Raw genomic sequence first — 20833 nt, forward strand, 5'->3', positions numbered from 1 at the left:
AAGAGATGATATGGTTGTCTAAAGCGTATATGGAGGGGCGCCCGAGGATGATGGCACTGGGGTGGGAAATATGGCAGAGAGCATGTAAGATAGTGGATGTCCCTTATCCTTGTTCCCCGCAGGTGCCATTGGTAGCTCTGGCGAGGGAAGAAAACCAACTAAGATTAATGATTAGGAAGCATTGGGAGATTGTAGGGATAGCGACCTTGGGGGATATATGGCAGGATGGGAATATAAGGGATTTTGAGGGGTTGGTGGAAGAAACGGGGGTACATGTGGGACAGTATATTATGTATCATAGGGTGGTGCAGCGGATCAGTGAGACATGGCCGGAAGAAATATTATCGAGAGAACCGGATGCTGCCATGGACACAATATATGACATAGCAGAGGGGGGTCACGGAATATCAAGAATATATGAGCTGATGATGACCAAAGTGGGAAAGGAGGTGGTGCAACTTAGACAAGACTGGGAGGAAGAAGTGGGGGCCCCAATGAGTGGGGGGGTGTGGGAGCGTGCCCAGCGATATCACAAAAAAGTGTCGAGAAATTCTAGACTACAACAAATACAATTATATATCATTCACAGGGCATATATGACGCCGCAAAGGATAGCCAAATTCCAAAATGCATGGCGACAATCATGCCCCAAATGTAACAAAGAAAATGCTGGAATGGTACATATGTTTTGGTCATGCCCAATAATAGAACGCTTTTGGGGAGAAGTAGCACAGAGGATGGAGGATAAAGGGATCAAAATTGAGGTACATACAGTATGGGCATGCCTATTGGGAGGGTTCCCTAGACCACGTAAGCTAAAGCATGTCTGCAAGCTGAAAGACCTGGTGTATGTACTAGCAAAGAAGAAAATTGCAATGGGATGGAAAGCATGTCGTAGACCAAGGATAGAAACATGGTGGAAGGATCTGCAAAAATGAACAGAGGCGGAAACAGCAGTATGGCAAGAGGCGAGTAATGTTGGGGGGAGGAAGAAGCGGGAACCTTTATGGCCTGGAAACAACTCATTGCAGAATTGTTTGGGCCCACACATGATGGGGCTGGTGACCAGGACTCACCGGGAGTAATCGATGTAGAATCCCCAACACATGATGAAGAAATGGAACGAGAAGGGAAGTAGGCTTGTGGGGTGGAGGGACGGGGAGGGCACAGCGGACGAGTTTAAAAAAATGTGGATTAACATTGTTATGAGCACTGTAAGTTTGGTTTGTGTTGGTTGTTGTAATAAACTCAATAAAAATTGTTAAAAAAAACAAACAAAAAAACACGAGGTGATCCCAACAATTTGGAAACGGCTGAAATCTGAAGGGAAGCCATGGGGGCAGGGCTATTTATACCAGGCGTCCTATTGGTGGGGCCTAAAGCACCCAAAAAGGACGTTGATAGGACACTAAAGTGTCAAAGTTTTCCATAGGAAAACGCTAATGTTACTGAGGGAAATATTCATAGCATGTGAATCCATGAAAGATACAATGCTGGAGAAGATGTATCGCACAAAAACAAATGGCCCCACAAACTGGCACCACCCCCGCACTGCCATTGTTGCCGGGGAACCAGTCTATGTCAGAAGCGTATTTTCCACCCGTCTCGCAGTAAAGGTGAAGAGGTTGAGATATTGGATATACCTCTCAGATGTTCGCAGGGCCCCACTGCACACAACACAAGGTGTTAAGAATGAAGAAAACAATACTACCTCAACTCCCGTAGCTTCTTGCTGACTATATTAAATGCATGTTAAAACATGCATTACTGCTACAGCATCAGCCACGTGAATTAAATCTCTCTCTCTCTCTCTCTCTCTCTCTCTCTCTCATTCTCTCTCTCTCACTCTCTCTCTCTCTCTGTCTCTCTCTCTCTCTCTCTCCCTCACTCCCTCTCTCTCTCTATCTCTCTCTCTCTCTCTCTCTCTGGTATTCCAGCGATCGAGATGACCAAGCCCAGATACTCACTAACATCAGTAGATAGAAATAGTATCAGTAGTACTAGGATGTACAGTTATGATTGTGGTCTTCATTGTACGGCCATTTTGTTTACTGCAATGATGTTTGCATTAGCAATTTATTTGGGAACATCGTTTATCTGGGCTGGCCATCTAAAAGAAGGGGGAGAGGGAACTACGGGAATGTGGAACATGAATACACCTTTCAATGTCACTGGATCACTTTCAAATGTTAATGAAGTAACTTTTAACGTCACTGTAGTTCCTTCCCGTGTAACTGAAGTACCTTCCGCTATTGCTGAGCTCACCCCTAGAAGCTCCCTGATAGTTAAATTCATCCCGACCCCATGTCCTCCCCTGTCATTCCAGTCCAAGCCTAAACCCGAATGAAAGTGTACCATTAATTATTTCAGAAGCAACCACTGTAATGAAAGTTGGATCAATGTATAGTAGGACCATCACAAATAGTAGCAGCTCCAGAACCACTATATGTTATAGTAAAACTTTCCAAATACTAATGCTGAATGTAAAAAACTCTTTGTGTAATGGGAGCAGTAATGTAAATATGACTAGCAGCAGCAGTACAATAGTAAAAAGGCATGCAATACGTAATAGAAGAAAGAAAAGACAAGCATGCCAACATAAGTATGATGCACACCATGGTTTAGGAATAGATGCAGTAGAAGATATTCATCATCCTGAATATTCAAACAGATTGTACTCTGACATGAGTGCAATGGGAAGACAAACGACTAATGGGAGTTGCTACGTCTGTGCCTTAATATTGCACGCATCTGGGGCATTCAAGGTCTGAGTTCCGCAAGAAGTACCCATGATAGAAACCTAATGCCGAATTAATCTTGCGCTGTGTAGAATCAAAGGCCCTTTCCAGGCACACAGAGTTCATCTAGAAATAATCGATCCTGACCCCGAAAATCCCAAACCAGTTCCAATAACCCCCAACTGTCTGAAAGAATCACATCTAGTAATCGAAGGGGCGAGATCTGTCAACGAGTGGCAAGAAACAACACATGCATGTAAGGCCGAAGGGCTTTTAGGGCTATTGGAACAAATTGCAGCACTCGTGAATAGACATGCACACAAATGGGCAGAAGACTTCACCAAACTAACGTGGATTGCGGCTCTCGAGAAACCAGCAAAAGTGCACCAAGGAAAATCATATGAACTTTGTTTTTATAATGAAGGGACTGTCTCTGTCGGGTCAAACGAGCAATGCAACCGAACTGTCATAATACCTGACCACAAGAAAGGTACTGCCGCACTGATGGACTATGATTGGATCTGCGGCAAGAATGCATACTTGCACTTCCTGCCTTCGTGGAGGGGCTACTGTTTGCTAGCAACGCTGCACTCAGCCTTGTTAGTAGTACCAGAAGAACACCTAAAGAGGGGATCCCTACTTGAAGCACCCACTGTGCCCCCGACAGTTAAAACACGACACACAATGCCACCACTAAACCTTCGCATCCCCCCTGAGAAAGGCTACTATGACCAGCTGCAAAGAAGAAAGAGAGCATCAAAGTACATATCAAAAGACTCGTCCGAACTGCTTGCGCAAATACCTGATAAATATAAGCTTTATAATTCAGCAGAGATTTTTTTTAATATCTCTAGTAGCCAGCATCCAGACACGGGCTAATGCAAAATGACTCCAAATCGTGCGATGGGAGCTGATCCAGCTGGCTAACGATACTGAGCTGGGATTCAATGTCATAAAAGTGGAACTAAGGGCCCTGAGATTATTGACAATGCAGAACCGCTACATACTGGATCTCTTGACAGCCATGAAAGGAGGTGTTTGAAAAAAGATCGGGAGTTAATGTTGCACATTCGTACCTTCTGTAGACGCTGAGAACGGGACGGTGTCACACGTCATTGCAGCAGTGCATGAACTAGGGGTGAAAATGAAAAAAGAAGCTGGAGTTGAAGAAGAAGACTGGTTCACTATGGCCTTCAGCTGGGTCCCATCATGGCTTGGAACACTGGTGCAAATGTTGGTTCCCATCATCATGTTTTTCCTAGTGATCTTCTGCACGTGCCAATTGGGCCTCCGGTGTTGTGCCAAAACTGTGCCTAATAGTGCAATGATGATGGTTAGTATTGGGAATACTAAGGTACCCCGTGATGCAAAGAAAGTAGAGATGCACACTGATCAATATTTCTGCCCGTTCACCACATGGTTGCAATTCCTATTGGAAATAAAGTTGATAACTTATATCAAACAACCATTGTTCCTCCCCCTGACCCTGAAAACTATAAAGAGGTATGGGTGGATCTTGCGGGCGGTGGAGGGTGAATCTACATGACATGTACACCTGAAGAGTATGCACAAAGGGGAGAATTTTTACGACATGTGTGCAGAGCCTGGATGCCAATCAAGGGAACGTCCACATGGAACGAGGCAGTAAGGCGGATAAATGTGGCGGGGAGAATTTGTTACTGTAGAAGTAATGAAAGGGGGAAAAGTTGGGATGGAAATTATTATATCCCACCCCCCTAGATGCTTTCAGGGGAGGCTAACCCCATATGAAGTGATGTAGTGTATAAGGGGGGAGAAAACGGTACCATTAAACACAATGTAGAAGCAATGTAGCGCCATCAGTAGATGCACGGCACTAGAAAACACATAGAACAAAACTCCATTTTACAGTAGGACATGAAGCACAGGCTTGTATGATCATGCCAAACTCTATGAACCCAGTTCACTAGGCCCAACGCCCTCACGACAGAGCGAATGCTCACCCCCAGTTCCTACGGAAGTCCACTTCCCCCAGGTCCCTTTCCTGTTGCAATCATTTAGTATAATGCAGAGGAATGCGCCCTGCAAGAGCGTGAGGCAACACCAGACTCCGTGCAGCGATCATTCATCACCACTAAGCTGCCAGCGGGCATCTAACCCATACCCAGCCAGTCCAGAGTCAGCTCCACACCACTGACCCAAACCCCACACCTCTGCATTCCATGATAAGCAAGCAACCCTCCTGTCCCAACACAAATCAAGTGTCCACAAAAGATCTAAGCATGCGCGACTATATTTCTGCCAGCATGAAACACATCCCTTGTAACACGAGGTACAGGGAGGGATAAATTAAAGATCAAACCCAGGGTGGAGACCTTGAGTGCGGGAAGAGCGATATCAATGAAACCCTGAACGTGTGTGTCAGCATGATTGTATTTTATCCTCCCTTCCACCTGGCACCATTCTCTGTGCCTCCCAGGTGCATTCCACAATGATGGAATTGGGAGCTTAGCATGTTAGTTTAGCTGTAACATTGTATTATATCAGCAACCTGACCTTCCCCCAAGACTGAGATGAGCCCATCTGACCCATGTGGAGACTGATCGATGGCAACAGAACTAACCAATTGTAGCCTGGCATCCCCTATGGAGCAGGCCCATTTATACGATCCTACCAATCAGTAGCACCAGCTTTTACTGACACCACATGGCCTTTTAGGTTTCTACTTGTCCTTAGATTAACCAGATCGCTCTCAAGCAGCAGAGTCCTTTGCTGATATTTGTATTCCTTGCAATGCTATCTCCCGGCTTATTTCCCTAGAGGATTGTCTTTATTCTGGGGTGTGCGTAAAAAGGAACTTGCCTTCAAAAGCCCCACGCCCCAAAGAAGTGCAGAAGGTGCTAGATTAAGTTGTAGGCATTGAAGCAAAAGGGTGGGTTGAGATACAGTCAATAATTGTAGACCACTGAAGGGGTGTGAGTAAAATGAGTGCATCGAAGAAGAAGGCCAGAGAGTGGAATGGAAAGACGAGAGGAATCTGGCAAGGTACGTAGAGAGCGAAGTAAAAGGTTAACGACTGAGTCAGAGGGGAAAATGAGAGGAAGTTGTAAAATTGAGCTGGTTGGAGAAGAAAACATGAGACTGAGCTGGACGAAGTGAAAATGTGAGCGGTTCGGAGAAAGAAAGGGGGAGAAGGCAGAGAGAACGAAGAGACAGGTGAAACATCTGTATGGGTACTGGCTCAGAACATTAATAGGGATTTGGATGTCGAGGCAGGTGGGAGAAAGATGCAAGTCTGAGCACCGTGGAGGGGCAAACATCATCCAAAGGGTGACAGTGCGATAGGTGCAGAGAGTGAGGCAAAAGAAGAGGAAGTGTAATAGTCAGATGGATTGACATAAAAGGGGAAGGTGCGAAAGTCATATGACAGAGAAAATAGAACACTTAATTGATTAGGCTGTATTATTTGAAGATGAAATAAGTAAGCTTAAGAAAAAGACCGAGGGTTTAGGGATGTCCAATGCAGCTTCACAAGGGGCAATGTTTTTACTGTTAGACGGCAACTCCTTGCTACTGTCGCGGTTATGATCATTCCCAATTTTTGGAGCAATTGCAATATTTTAATTGCTATTGAGGTGATTCTGTTATTATATTATTATTTAATATTACTATTTGCACGCGCTTGAAGTTGCTTTTTGCACACTGTCCCTCATTCTGATGAAGTGCTGGTCACCATCACTACATCTTCCATCTGCCTGTTCTAGGCGCCCCTTACCCACCCCGGTGGGCCTTCAAAGGTTTGCATGAGCACGAGGCCTTTAAAGCAGGGGTGGGAGATGCTGCGGCTTGGCTGAATATCGGACACTGCTCTCCTTAAATGTTACCTCTGTGTTTCCTACTTTTGCCTCCCTTTATTAGCATCACAATGAACGCATTAAAGGCTAGTTCTACTAGAGAAGGAATAAGGTACTTTGTCTGTACCATATCCTCTCAGATTCTACTAAATCTACAGAACATTATCGGGGTGACTATGCCCTCGGTTGTATGCACCAGATCTGATGTCATCTCTGAGTTTATAAATTATTAGAATGAATAAATGTTACTTCCCTTTAACTCCTGTTTTCCAGCATTGGTATCTTTCATAGATTCACATTCTGTTTGAATATTCCTCCCCGCCACCCCTTCAGGCTCAGAATCCTAGGTAACATTAAAAAGCAGTTTCCGAAGGGGTTCCCACACATTTTGTAAACGGTTTTCATTTGAAATGAAGAACATAATTTTAGTGTTCTCTTAGTGTTGTTGGGGTCATTTACCCCTCAGCCAATAGGCAGCATCTCCCGTAGCTCCTCCAATGGATGTCATCCTCTGATTTGCAAAAAATGCATGTGGATGCCAAAGCGAGACAAGAGCAGCACATGTGGGGAAGGCAGCAGAGTAGCATGGCAATCTATGAAAGATACCAATACTGGATAACCAGAGTTACAGGTAAGTAACTTATTTCTTCTCCACCATTGGATCTTTCAAAGATTCACATGCTGTTTGCATAGATTACACAGTAATATATACATACACATCTATGCATACAATGCCAATTCAGGAGGAGGAAGACTAAAGGCTCTCCTTCAGGGTAAATCTCACCTTAGGTGAATAGATGGCAAAGGACAGGTTGTCCGACTCTAGGCTCCTCCGTCATGTCCTTGTGGACACAGAAGAACCTGGTGAAGGTGCAGAGAGACCACCATGCCACTGCCCTGCAGATATCCATGAGGTAAACCCTGGAGAGGAAATCAGTGGCAGCTGAAACAGCCCTCATGAAATGTGCTTTAGGCTGACCGGGAAGCAACCTGTTGACCAGTTGATGACAAAAAGCCATCTGGAGATTGAGGACTTGGACTGTCCATTGCCAATTGCCGTGGGCCCAAGCACCACAAATTGTTTGCAGGGACTTTCAGAATGGCTTGATATGACCAACATAGCTCTTCAGCAATCGCATGACATCCAATGAGTGGAGGAAGTGCTCAGATAGCATGGAAGGATAGCTCAGGAACAGTGGCAGTATTAAAGGCTCATTGAGGTGAAATGATGCAGACACTTTAATGAATTAAGGATGTGTCCTTAATCGCACCACGGATCTGTGTAAGACAAGATACAGCAACTTGACATAGCACCTGTATGTCACCAAGCTGCCTGCCGATGGCGACTAAGAAAGCCATCTTCCATGAAAGGACTTAGATCAGCATTATGTAGAGGCTCAAAACGCAGTCCCATTAATTTGGATTGTACAATGTTGAGTTCCCAAGCAGCAATCAGAGCATGTACCGATGGAAAATCATGGAACAGGCCCCTAAGAAATTCCTTAATAAGTCAATGAGACCACACCAAAGGCTTTGCAGGAGTACGATTAAAGCGGGAAATCGCAGTCAAATGAACCCTGATAGAAGCACGCACTAGGACTCTGAGTGCAAAGATAAGGTTTAAGTTACTTACCTGTAAAACATGTTCTCCAGCATGGGTCTGGCATGGATTCACATGCTCATGAATATTCCTTGTCATCAGGCTGGGAATCCTCGGTAAAAGAAAAAAAGTTTCACTTTAGCTTTGAAACTGTATTTCTCCTCTAAACAAATCACTGCCCTCTGGGCCATACTGCCCCCATCCAATAACAGTCTTGTCCCGAAGCTCCACCCCTGGCGGCCATCTTCAGATTTGGTAAGCACGTAAAGTGGCAGTATGCACTAAGAAGATCCACAGAGGGGAAGAGGGAGGGTTCACATGTGAATCCTTACCAGACCCATGCTGGAGAACAAGAGTTGTAGGTAAGTAACCTAAACCTTCTCAAGCATGGGGTCTGGCATGGATTCACCTGCTCATGAATAACAATTACACAGCAGAAGATGTACACAACCACAGGAGTTGACAAGGCCCAACAGAAGCAATAAACGTTTTACCCGTGGAACAGACTCACCTCAAGTAGCACCACATGGCCAACCTGGAACTCCTCCCTGGAATCCCTGTTGACACAGTGGAACATTGTGAATGTGTGCATAGACCTTCACATAGCAGCCCTGCAGATGTCGAGCAGGTGCACACCAGAGAGAAAAGCTGTAGTTGCTGTGATGGTGGAGTGGGCTCTCGGCCGGGCCGGAAGAGGTCTGTTAGCCAGCCGATGACAGTGTATGATGCAGCCGGAGAGCCACCTGGAGATGGAATCCTTCAACAAGGCACCCCTTGATTTGCAGGTCTAAAATTGACAAACAATTGATAAGTCTTCCATAAACTCTTCACGCATGCCACATAAAACTTCAAGGCACAAGCAACAGCCAGTGAATGCAAAGCCCTCTGTGCGGGTGATGACGGATTCGGGAAGAAGACAGGCAACAGCAAAGGCTCATTGAGGCGGAACTCCGACTGCACTTTCGGCATAAAGGTGGGGTGTGTATGCAGTACCACCTTTGTAGCATGGAAGGATAAGTATGGCTGTTTCAGGACAGGGACTAGGTCTCCCCGACCCACCTGGCCGAGATGATCGCCACGAGAAAAGCAGTCTTCCATGAGAGGAACTTTAGGGGAACTTGATGCATTGGTTCAAAGGGTGCCCCTATGACTTTAGTCAATGCCACATTGAGTTCCCAAGCTGGAACCGGCAGAAAGGTTCTGAAGAGGTCCCTGATGAACTCCTTGACAAGTCTGTAAGACCACAAGGAAGGCCTACCCAGTGTCTGGGTGTAACGGGATATAGCGGCCAAGAGCACCTTGAAAGAGGCATGAGCCAGTCCAACCAAGAGCTGCAGGGCCGTGACACGCAGGGGCATGATCTTCTGTGGCCAGCACGATACATAGAATTGCTTCCATTTATGGCTGTAGCACTTTAACGTGGAAAAGGCTCTGGCTTTGGCCAGGATATCCTTACATTCCATTGGTAAAGAATAATGACCAAATTCTAGGGCTGCAGGAGCCAGGCCCTGATTTTCAGTGATGCTGGGTTTATGATGTAGAATCGCTCCCCTTTCTCTGGCGAGAAGATCGGGAAGTAGTAGGAGCCTGATGGTTGGCACCTTCGACAGGCGTAGCAGGTCCGGATACCATATCTGTTTTGGCCACGCCGGAGCAACAAGTATCATCCTGCAGTGACCCTATCTGAGTGTGTTGATCACTCATAGCAGGAGTGAGAATGGAGAGAATGCGTAAAGGAAGAGCCTTTCCCACAGGAACGAGAAAGCATCTGCCATGCTTTTCGGCTGCGGGAACCTGCTGGTGAACATCTGACACTTGAAGTTTGTCACCGTCGCGAAGAGGTCGATCTGGGGCCGACCCCATTCGCAGAATACAATATCCACTTGGTCCTGGTGAAGTCCCACTCGTGGCAAGAACGTAGCTACTTGCTGAGCGAGTCTGCAATGGGATTCTTGACGCCCGCCAGGTGGAAAGGGACGAGAAACTTTTATTATTATTCTTTATTTGCATTTAGTTCAAAGACCTTTTACAACATTTATATTAGAACAAATCAAATACTATTATTATTGTTACAGTCGTGATACATATTCATCTTTCATATCAGCTTTCATACCCAGTGCTGTGTAAGAATAGTTAGGTCTTATTCTAAAATTCATTATGTTATACAATTCAATAATAATTTAATATTTTAGTTTGTCTAAAATTCCTTTTAAGATTCCTTTTAAAACCCTTAACATTCTTTGATATATGTACTTCAAATGAGTTATTAAGAATAGCAGCTCATACAAAAAAAGGGATAGTAAAATCTCAACATATAATTAATTAATCTATGGACACTGTTCAACTTAGCGACACTAATGAATAGTTTTGGTATAAATCAACTAAAAGTTACAATTCCTTACATTTAGACATACTGAGATTTTTTATTTTTTTTAAATATATTGTATTGAGTTTTTAACAGTAATAGCATAGCATACATGTTTCTATCATATTGTTCTGTCTTTTGTCATGCTGCCCTTGCCCCCCTTCCCTCAATGCCCTCCCTAACCCCAACCCCAACTTAAACGATAACTTGTCACAGAGTCATAGTACATGAGATTACAGGTTCTTAGGTCACAGTTCTTGGAGATGATGCTTGTTGAGGATCATGGGTGGTGTGTGCTTTTCGGGTATCCTTTACTCGTCTGTAGGATGAGTCTGTTCGCTGATGTGTTTCAGTGGGGCTTGTTGTCTGGTGAGGTATATAGTCCTTGCACTATTGCATTCCATGTTGTGAAGTCTGTGGATCTTTCTCTCCTGCCCCTTCTCAGCGCTTCATACCAGACTGTGGTTTCTGCCATGGTCCACCTTTTTAAGTCTTTCCACCATATCTCTATGCTTGGTCCTTCTTTTGCTTTCCACATCATCACTATCCAACGTTTGGCCAGTGCACATGCCAAGTCTACCTTCCTTTTCATTGCTTTATTTTTGTTCGGGTGGTTGTATAGTCCTAGGAGGCATGCTTCGATGGTCCATTCTCTGCCTTTGATCCCATTTTCACGTAGTAGTGATTCGATTCCTAGCCAGAATTTTTGGATCACTGGGCAGGGCCAAAACATGTGTCCTATGTCCGCGTTTTCTTCTCTGCATTTCGGGCAGCTCTGCATATTTGCTCCAGGGAAGAGTGATATTTTCCTTGGGGTCAGGTACGCTCTCTGGAATATGTAGAATTGCAGTTGTTTCAATCTGGCGTTTGTAGATACCTTCTTGGGATATAGTTTTGCTCTTGTCCATTCACTATCTGTAATTGTTCTTCCTAACATTGCCTCCCATGTCTGGTTTCCCTTGTTCACATCTTTGGGTAATCCTTCTATGAGCACTTGGTACAGTCTAAATACCATATGTCCGCCTTCAGTTACATCGTTTAGCGTGCCCAATACAGGACTTTTGGTCTGTAGGGCCGTTGGGGATGGCCATTTGGTATTTAGCTGTTTAATGAGTCTTGCGTATGTTATATATTGTCCTTTGTTACTCCATGGGATTCAACCAAGTCTTTGAATTCTAATATTGTCCCTGCCGGGGCTAGATCTCCTGTCGTGATCAGTCCCCCGGTCTCCCAGTGGGTCCTGCTTTGTTTGAGATGTTCCTTATTGGTGCCACTCAGGGGCACCAATGGTATCTGGGTAAGTATGGTTTGTCCACTTTCAGGGTGGCAAATAGATAAATGTCCAGAATCCCCTGCATGTGCAGTTATGCAGAGATTGGTTGTGGAGGAATATTTTTTTTTATTTTATACAGTCGAACAAATCAACTTTTAAAATATCTTAACAAACATAACATCACATTACATCACGTGGAATAAGTGCAGAAAGAAACAGAAACAAAAATAAAAGCCCATATCAAATCACTCACGGAGTTCATCAAGTATAAGAGCAATCTTTCTCCAAAACATTGACAAACGGTGAATGTAGGACTCCAGATTGCAACACATGAACAGTTGCCATACTTCTTCTGTCTAGCCGCTCCCATCGGGCTATCGCACCAAAGGACCCTTCCCTAAAATGCACCAATGCTTCGCAAGACAATAAAAGATCTTTAGCAGTCTCAACACTGCCCCCCACTACATAAACGGCAGATGCAGCGATGTCTAGGTATATTGCCCCATGCCCGAACCATTTCATGCGTTTTGATGGTATTAAACTTAACCTTTGGGTAACCTCATACAGAGGAGTTTCCAAGGAAGCTAGAGATTTAATTCAGCACCTTTACTCTATTTAGCTAGTATGCAATACATGTAGCTGTATGGCTCTTAGAAGCAAGATCTATCGTTAGCTGCCCCTTGCACTGAGTGAGGACAATTGCCTTCATATATTTTTTGTATTTCAGAAAGGGCCAGTCCAAAGCATCGTTTGGTGCAAGAACAAGCGCTCTACCAGCTGCAAGACAGATTGTGACCAGGCAAATGCTGTGCATAAAATTGAGTCTGGATTGTAACGCTTCCTACAGTATGCCCAGCATAGAGTCCACCCCAGTATTATGTATCTTCCAGAACAGGTACAGACAGCTCAGTTGTAGCTTCCATGCAACTCCAAATAGGGCATTTCTATAGATGTTCGTGAGGGAAGTCTAAGTAATCTTGATTATCAAGGCTTCCAATGCGCTGGTTTCCCTAACCAGCCCCAGAGTTCATATTTCTGCCTCATATGATATAACAGAGGTGATCTTAGCCTGGTACAGGGTTAAAATTGCACCTATAGAATAGCCACTGCACTTAAAGGCAAAGGCACTTATGGCGCCCGCCCTTGTCACAGACTTTAATTTGGTGTGCACAAGGTGCTTAGATTCCCCTTAGCCCTTCGTCCAAATGGATGCCTAGGTACTTGAAAACCAGGATGACTTCCACTGTGGTGCCGGCAAACATCCATTTGAGGCCTATCGCCTTAGCTGCCTTTAGGCAAAACATCACGATTTTGGTTATGTCTGTATTTATTAGCAGAGAGTTGAATTTAGCAAAGTCTGCTAGTTTTTTCAAGGGTGTCTGCAGGTCCACAGGAGTAGTGTCCAGTAAACCCAGGTCTTCAGCATAACCCAACCACGACATGGTTCTGTCACCAAGTCGTGGTGGGTTAGCAGAATGGCTAGGTAATTTTCTTCAAAGGTCGGCTAGGTAGAGGTTAAATAACACGGGTGCCAAAGTGCACCCTTGCTTAAGACCCTGTTACGCTCACCTGGCTCCCACAGAGACGTCGATCTGAACTGGACAGCTGCGGTCTCTACCAATGTGACGCGTAGGGCCGAGATGACGGACTGGACTGGTCCACCTAGCTTCGTTTGCTTGGCCCGTAGGAATATTCTTCTGCAAATGGAGAAAGGGGATTAACCACCCGTGGAGTTGAGCGTAAATCCCCCCACTCCCGCTGTTCTCCCCACAGATCACCTTTGATGTCCCCTCTTATAGTCTCACCTGATGGTTTGAAAAGATGAGCTCTCCATCCTGCATTGAGCGGAGGGGCGCGTTGATAACCAGTTGCTTCACTGGCTCAAAGGAATTGGTGAGTTCCAGAACAATATTGACTCCGAAAAGTATGTAGTTCGTAAGAGTTCACATGTCTGACTTTCACTCTTGTCCGATTCCTTGCAGTTTGCAGCTTGACCCCAGCGAAGTGTTCCTCGTGGTAGCTGACGAAGTTCAGGTAAGGATTTGACTTATCCTACACAGTTCAATAAAATAAGGCCAGAATGTAACCTGTTGCTTGCTCCCTTATTCAGGTGTGGAGAGAAAATATGAAGTTCGGGGAATAATGCCTCCGGTGGTAAAATTAGGTAAGCCTATTGTGGTGAGAAGAGTTTCCCTTGTTTGTCCCTTTGCCTCACCTGGTTGTCCTTTTGTTCCCCTTAGGGGCCGGGGTATGGCGAGGATGCAATGGAGACTGCGCCGACCCATGAAGAGGAATAGTACCCCCGGCGGTAATCAGGTAAGTCTATGGGGGTAGTTACTATTGCCTCTGTTTATTCCCTTGGCTCACCTTTGCTGTTCTTGTGTTCCCCCTAGGTGCCAGAGTGCGGCGGGAACGTGCAGAAGGATGCGGTGGATCGTGAGGATGCTGCGAAGGCCGGCGAGTTCAGCGCGGTGCTGCAGCAGGCGAGGCGACGTGCGTAAAATGCTTCTTTCTTCCAGCTCGAAGGCGCGGTGGATCTGGAATTCAGATAAGGGTCGAAGGTTTTGCTCTTATTCTAACCTCTTCTCCTTCTGTTCCTCCCTTTTTCTAGGAGCTGCAGACTCGAAGCGGGCGTGGCAGAAGACTGGATGCAGGCCTACAGACACGGTGAGCGTTACGCTGCTGGATGCAGAATAACGTGAAGCGGGTGCTGCTCTTCGGCCGTGGTTTAAATAGCCTCCAAAGTAGTCCCAGGTAAGTATTCCTCCCCAGCCCCACCCGAGTAAAAAAAATAGTCCCTGGGTAAAATAGTCCCTTCTAAACCTCATTTGGCTTGGAGCTTGCAGCATGGTCTGCATCAGGTAAGTTCTACTCTATGAGCCTGGCGCCTATGGCGCCAGGACTCACTCTCCATATGAGCCTGGCGCCATAGGCACCAGGACCGCACCCAAACAGCCCCTAGCAGGGGTTTTTGGGCTTGCTCAAAATAACGTGATGCCTGCTTCTGGGGTTGCTGGACCTGGTCTGGTCTGATCCCCGGGGGTAGGCATCATGACAGCCCCTTGGTGGTTGTAATCCAGTCAGTTGTCCTGCCAGCTTGATCCATGCAGACCTTTACACGAGCCTGATCATGAAGATTAATTATCATCTTCAGAAGACCCGGTGGTATACCACCTGCCAGCAGTTTGTTCCAAACCGTCGCCCTGTCAACAGTGTCAAACGCAGCATTAAAATCAATGAATGCTGCGTACATCATCGACTCGCGAATAAGAAATGCCTGCTGGATAGCAGTATACAGGGCCAAGCAATTGATTGTGGTGTTGCAGCCATTGCGGATGCCAGTCTGATTGAAGGGGATGATGTTATACTTGCTAGACCATTCCCCAAGTTCCAACAGTAATATACAAAAGAAGATCTTAGAATAAGTGTCCAGCATTGCCAGCAAGCAATCATTTCTTGGGTCTCAAAGGGTTCCTTTCTTGTGTAGAGGCACGACTATGCTGTCACGCCATGAAGGCGGTATTTTTTGCACATGGCTCATCCAAACGAATGACTAGTGGAGAGCCTCGGCACGTGATGATTATTCTATGGATATCGCAGATATTTTTCCCATAAACCCATCTATGCTGACTCAAAGACGCAAGAACATCGCTCTGGCATCCACCTCCAATATGTTGTGCAACAAATGCTTCCCACTCCGACCCCACACCTCCATTTAGGTCCCTAGTTCTTCCTGAGTGGCCACTGATGATTTTCCAAAACAGGGAGGAATCATAGGTTTGCAAGGAGTGTACGAGGAGGCGCCAAGTAGACCATTTCCTTTCGAGTCTGTGCCTCCTGAGCCACCCAGCACAATCCCTTCTGAAGCCCTTTGCCCATAGTGCATGGAAAGGTGCATCTAAAAACTCTTGGGACAGTGCAGATGTTTTCCTCTCCTTGATTCCATCGTCAAACCGGTGGACATGTTTTTTATTTGTTATAATACCCACCCTGTTGTTAGTTGTGCCCCTTGACACAGAGCAGGCTATAATGCTCTCCATACAGGCTTATGGCTGTAGGCCCATCTGCAGCCCCTGGAAGAATGTGAGCGGTGCCTCAAGAGCCTACGTAGCCATCAAAAGTTTACCGGGCTGCAGCAGTTGCCCTCTCCAAATTCCTCTTATGCCTGGAAATGCGACTCATGGCTGAGTTGACATACACTTTCCCAGGATGAGGAGGGGTGGGAATGACTTTCCCCAGTTGTAACAAGACCAGCAAAGGAAGGTGGTCGCTTTCATCCCAGTGCAGGATCTCCATGTCCTTAACCAAGTCACATTGATTAGGCACAAAAACAGTCTATGATGCTACTTTACCTGTTCCCAATCTGTGTATAGCTAGGTGGATTGTCAGATGGATAGGAGCCGTTGACCATACTAAAGTTGTATGAGTATAGCAGCTCAGCTCAGCTGAAGCCCCATCGGCATGGCTTATCCAATCTATCATGTTGCATGGGGGAGGAAGTGCACGCCAATTCACTTGTGAGCGGGCAAACAGACCTCGGGATCCTTGCGTTAAAATCTCTGCAAATGATTACTGAGGCGCTGTGGCCTAAATTATCAAGAAAAGTTTTTACAGCCCTGAGAGCCGACGCATGGCACCTTTTGTAAGGGGGGTCATGTAGATTAACAATTTAGATGGCTATCTTAAGTGTTAAAGCCGCCCCCCGGAAGTGCAAACCCAACCCATCAAGACATTCTCTACACCAATGGGCAAAGCTTCTAATGACAAAGGCTTCTTGACACCAAGAGCCAGCCCTCAGTTTGCGCGACCTTTCTGACCTTGATCGGTAAAACAAGAAAGAATGGTCCAACCATCGATAACTATATGAGAGGTGAGCCATGTTTCTTGTAGAGCTATAATTGTAAAATTGTCAATAGAATCAAGTAAGCCACCCTTATTTCCACTCATGGAGGAATAAAGCCCCCTGCTAACAGAATCAGCCACAAAGTTGTGGATGCATAATGGGTCGAAAGGGAACAGGAACATCCTCTGAGAAAGAGTCATTTCCAGAGGGATCGCACCTCAGCAGACAGGACAGGAGATCTGGTGCCACTCTGCTGCCGGATATAGAACATGCTGGTCGTGTTGTTTGTGAACATGCACACTACTTTCTGTTGTAAATGGAGGTGAAAGGATTTTAGAGCCCAGAATATCACCCTCACCTCCAGGACGTTGATTTGTAAGAACTTTTCTTCTTCCAACCGGGATCCCCTGGCAGGAAGATTGCTGTGTGGACTACCCAGCCCTCCATGGATGCGTTGGGTGTAACCATGAACTGATGGCAGGGTGTCACGAACAGAGCTCCCTGTGTGCTGATCAACTACCAATGAAGAGCGTTGTGGAATGGACGTGTGAGAAACAACTTATCATCCCACAGGCTGGTGATTTATTGCCAGCAGGCATACAGGATCTCCTGGACAAATTACATGCAAAGCTGGAAGTGTTATATAAGGGGGATAGAAGAGGCGGCCATACCAAGGACGAACTTTAGAGTGCAGACCGAAGTGACTTGCTGTTGTGATAGCGAGCAGGCTTCGGAGAGAATCGTCTGGAACTGGTCGGCAGATGGCGTATCGGTGCAAGAGACTGTACTCCCAAGAATAGCATATGTTGGGAGGGTGTCGCAAAGAAATTGCTGCAGTGGATATCCAGAAAGGAGATGCAGGTCACCGTGGCCTTCTGGGGGCTGTGGGACAGGGGGAGAAAAGGGGGCCTGACCAACCAGGCATTGAGGTAAATGTAGACATGGATATCTAACTTCCATTGGTGACTCACTGCTGTAGCCAGTCATGTTGTGAACACCCTTGGGGCAGAATTAAGGCTAAAAGGTAGAGCCTTGAATTAGTAGTGGAGTCCTGCCATGGAAAAATCTGAAAAACCTCTTCTGGCAGTAATGGAGGGGCATGTTGAAGTATGCGTTGCCTAAGCCCAGGGATGATCATAAATCCCCGGCTTTTAATTTGCTGAGGATGTATTGTAGCTTGACCATCCGAAAGGTTTGGGATCAAATTAACTAGTTAAGAAAACGCAGGTCCAGCAGTGGTGGTGAGCAGCCAATCAACATGGCCACATAAATGCAGAGCTACCCATCCAGCTTGAACATCCTTTTAAAATTATCCTTCCTACCAATAGCACAGATGCTAATTCTCTAGTTCCACATTGCCTTCTACCCACTGAACAGCAGTGCTGTGACCTGAGACAGTGTTGCATGGTGGAGAATGAAAGATCACGCTGCGAACCACAGCCTACAGGAACAGCTTTGATTCCATCACCTGAAGGCAGACCACAAGACAGGTGAAGGCAACCACTTGAAAATTGTGGGCTGGCACGAGGTAGCCTAAAGGGGGGAGCTGCAGTGAAGCAACCGCACACAGGATCCCATCAGCCTGCGAGGAGCCAGAGCCATACTGTTGAAGGTGTCCCAACCCAGATGGCAAGCTGCAGCCCCGATTCTCAAGTGCTGATACAGGACTGATACCACAATTGCTGCAGTTGTGTGAGGTCCCAGCTGCATTAGTCTGGAGGCCCTGCTGGCTGATACCGGTGCACTAGAAGGGAGTGGTTCAACAGCAAAGCAGTGGTGGGGTAACGTGATCATGGTCACTAAATGAATATGTGGCCCCCGGCAGTAGCACACTTTTGGTTCAACTAATCAGGCCCGGCTCTAGCAGGGGGGCCAAGAGGTCCAGGCCCCCCCAATGCCACCCCTGGCCCCCCTAGAAAGGGGGCAATGCCAGTGGTGGTAAACAGCACTGGAATCCAAGGGAGTAAGGACCTGGGGGTGGATTTCACTCTACACATGCAGCAGCAACCAGGGTTGAACTGGGGCATAACATTGTCTCAGGCACCAATGAAAAAGTGTCGCACAGTGGAAAATGGGAATTCATTCCCTTTGTAAGACTGTTTTGAGTAGTACCCAAGGGGGAGTTTTTTGATAAAATGTGATGCAAATTGTGCATTTAAAAGAATATTTATTCAGCAACTCTGGTCAAAACTGCTAACCGCATAGAGTTAAACACATTTTGCGTTTTTGGTTCGGCCATGGGCCTATTGCCTATAGGCCAGTCCGAGCCTGACAGCAACCTCAGAGATATAATTCTGAGAGGCTGAACTGCAGGAGGCCCTGCCAGGATTTTGCTTGCCCTAGACAATGATTTATGCCCAACAATATGACCAGGGAGATGGAGGGCCATTCCCATCTTTAAGTGGGGTAGCACACTCATTCTAGCATGCTGCCTACTACTATTTTCTCAAAACTAAAATCACAATTTCAGTTTCTGTAATTTAAAGTAAGTTTCTCTTTTGTTGGTATATAGCATCTTTTCACATCATGCTTAATAAAATGGTTAACCATATCAAACAATCAATGACAGGTGATGTTGCCTGAACACAGATTTCTGCAGAAGGTGCATCATCTTACAAATTACATTAAAAGTATATATTCTGTTGCATTAACTACTTGAGTATAAGTCAAAAGATAAAGTTTGTAGTAATAAAAATGTAATTCAGTAGGGGAGAGTGTAGTAAAATCAAAAAGTGATAGATGCAAGGCTTTGAATTCAAAATTACCACTACCGTTGCTCTGCGCAACATTCCATGCCATTATTCTGTAGTATTTCTGTGCCATTACAGAAGTGGACAAGCCCTTAGCAAATGACTATTGGTGCTGTCACTAAAAGGTGCAGTTCAAGCTCAATTGCTAGGCCATGTCCCCTCCTCACTGGAACACAAGCCACATGCATATTTAGGACTTTTGGTCTAGCAGTTTGGGATTAGTGACATGGTCAAGGCTGATTTGAAAACAATGGTATGATAGCTGTCCAGAGCAATGCCAGTGGTTATAATTGATTCAGAGATATTTGCCTATTAGGTACAAGTCAGAACTCATGCAGTGGAACACATATAGGATGGAGATAAAATGTGTGGAGAAACACACATCCTATGAGTGAGTTTGGTCACTTACCCACCCAATGACTAGCCATGTCTATGTTAATGACTATGGCATTACCACCAACTGCCTGTCCCACGCCACCAAAATGTACCCTTTCTGGAACTCGTTGAGCAAGCTCCATCACAAAGTAACACAAAATGTGTTGCTGCACAGTGCCGTCCACTGTTATAGCAAAGCATTTTTTGAGTGTTTTTAATTACTTAATTGTTTTAATTTTTTTATTTTAATACAGCTTATCACAAGCTTTTTTTTTAAAAAAAAGACAGCAAAATAAAATGAACAGGAAGAAGTGAGTCCCGGAAGGAAACAGCAAAAGAAGCCTTCTCGCCAAGGGGCCACACCATTGTCATTTTGTTTTTTGTTCTGGTTAATCTCCATTTATGCAGTCATTGTGATGTTCAAGATTAAGCAATTGTGTATGATTAGGAAGCACGTAGAGTCTCCTCATTCCATCCTCATTCTGTTTCCAACACTGTACTAGATCTCCAAGATCCAATCCTGGTTTAGTCGTATGTGCTTCTGTTGACCCTTCACAATTGACGCCCCTAGCAGATTTTGACCATCTGATTATTGTGCCGTAATCAGAGTTGGAGGCTCTCTTTTGTCTTCTTCCATTAACCGAGTCAAGTCTTCCAGGAAGAAGGTCAAGGTAAACGTCAGCTTCTTTTCTTCCCCTTCCAACATTCTAATCCACCAGTCATTGCCACTCATCGTTCTGTATTTCCTTGTCTCAGCCTCAAAGTGTCTTGTCCTGAGGCTTCTTAGTTCTGGGCACGCAATTATTAAATGTTTTAAAGTTTCATCATTTTTTTTTTGACAGAATCGACAAGTGGTATCCGTATCGGTGGTGTTCTCCTTTTTTGACCTTTGACTTAGTATTTCCTTTGTGGGAAAAAGGTTTAACCTAAACTTTAAATAGATCCTCCTTCGAAATTTGCATGGGAAGATCATGTGTCTTGGTAATTCATTTAAGGCTTTTGTTTCCTGTGTGTACTCTTTCATGCAAGCTAAATTTCATCTTTTTTCTCCTGTTT

This window comes from Ambystoma mexicanum, chromosome 4p (assembly GCF_040938575.1).
Source record: "Ambystoma mexicanum isolate Mex_15411 chromosome 4p, UKY_AmexF1_1, whole genome shotgun sequence".
NCBI lineage: Eukaryota > Metazoa > Chordata > Amphibia > Caudata > Ambystomatidae > Ambystoma > Ambystoma mexicanum.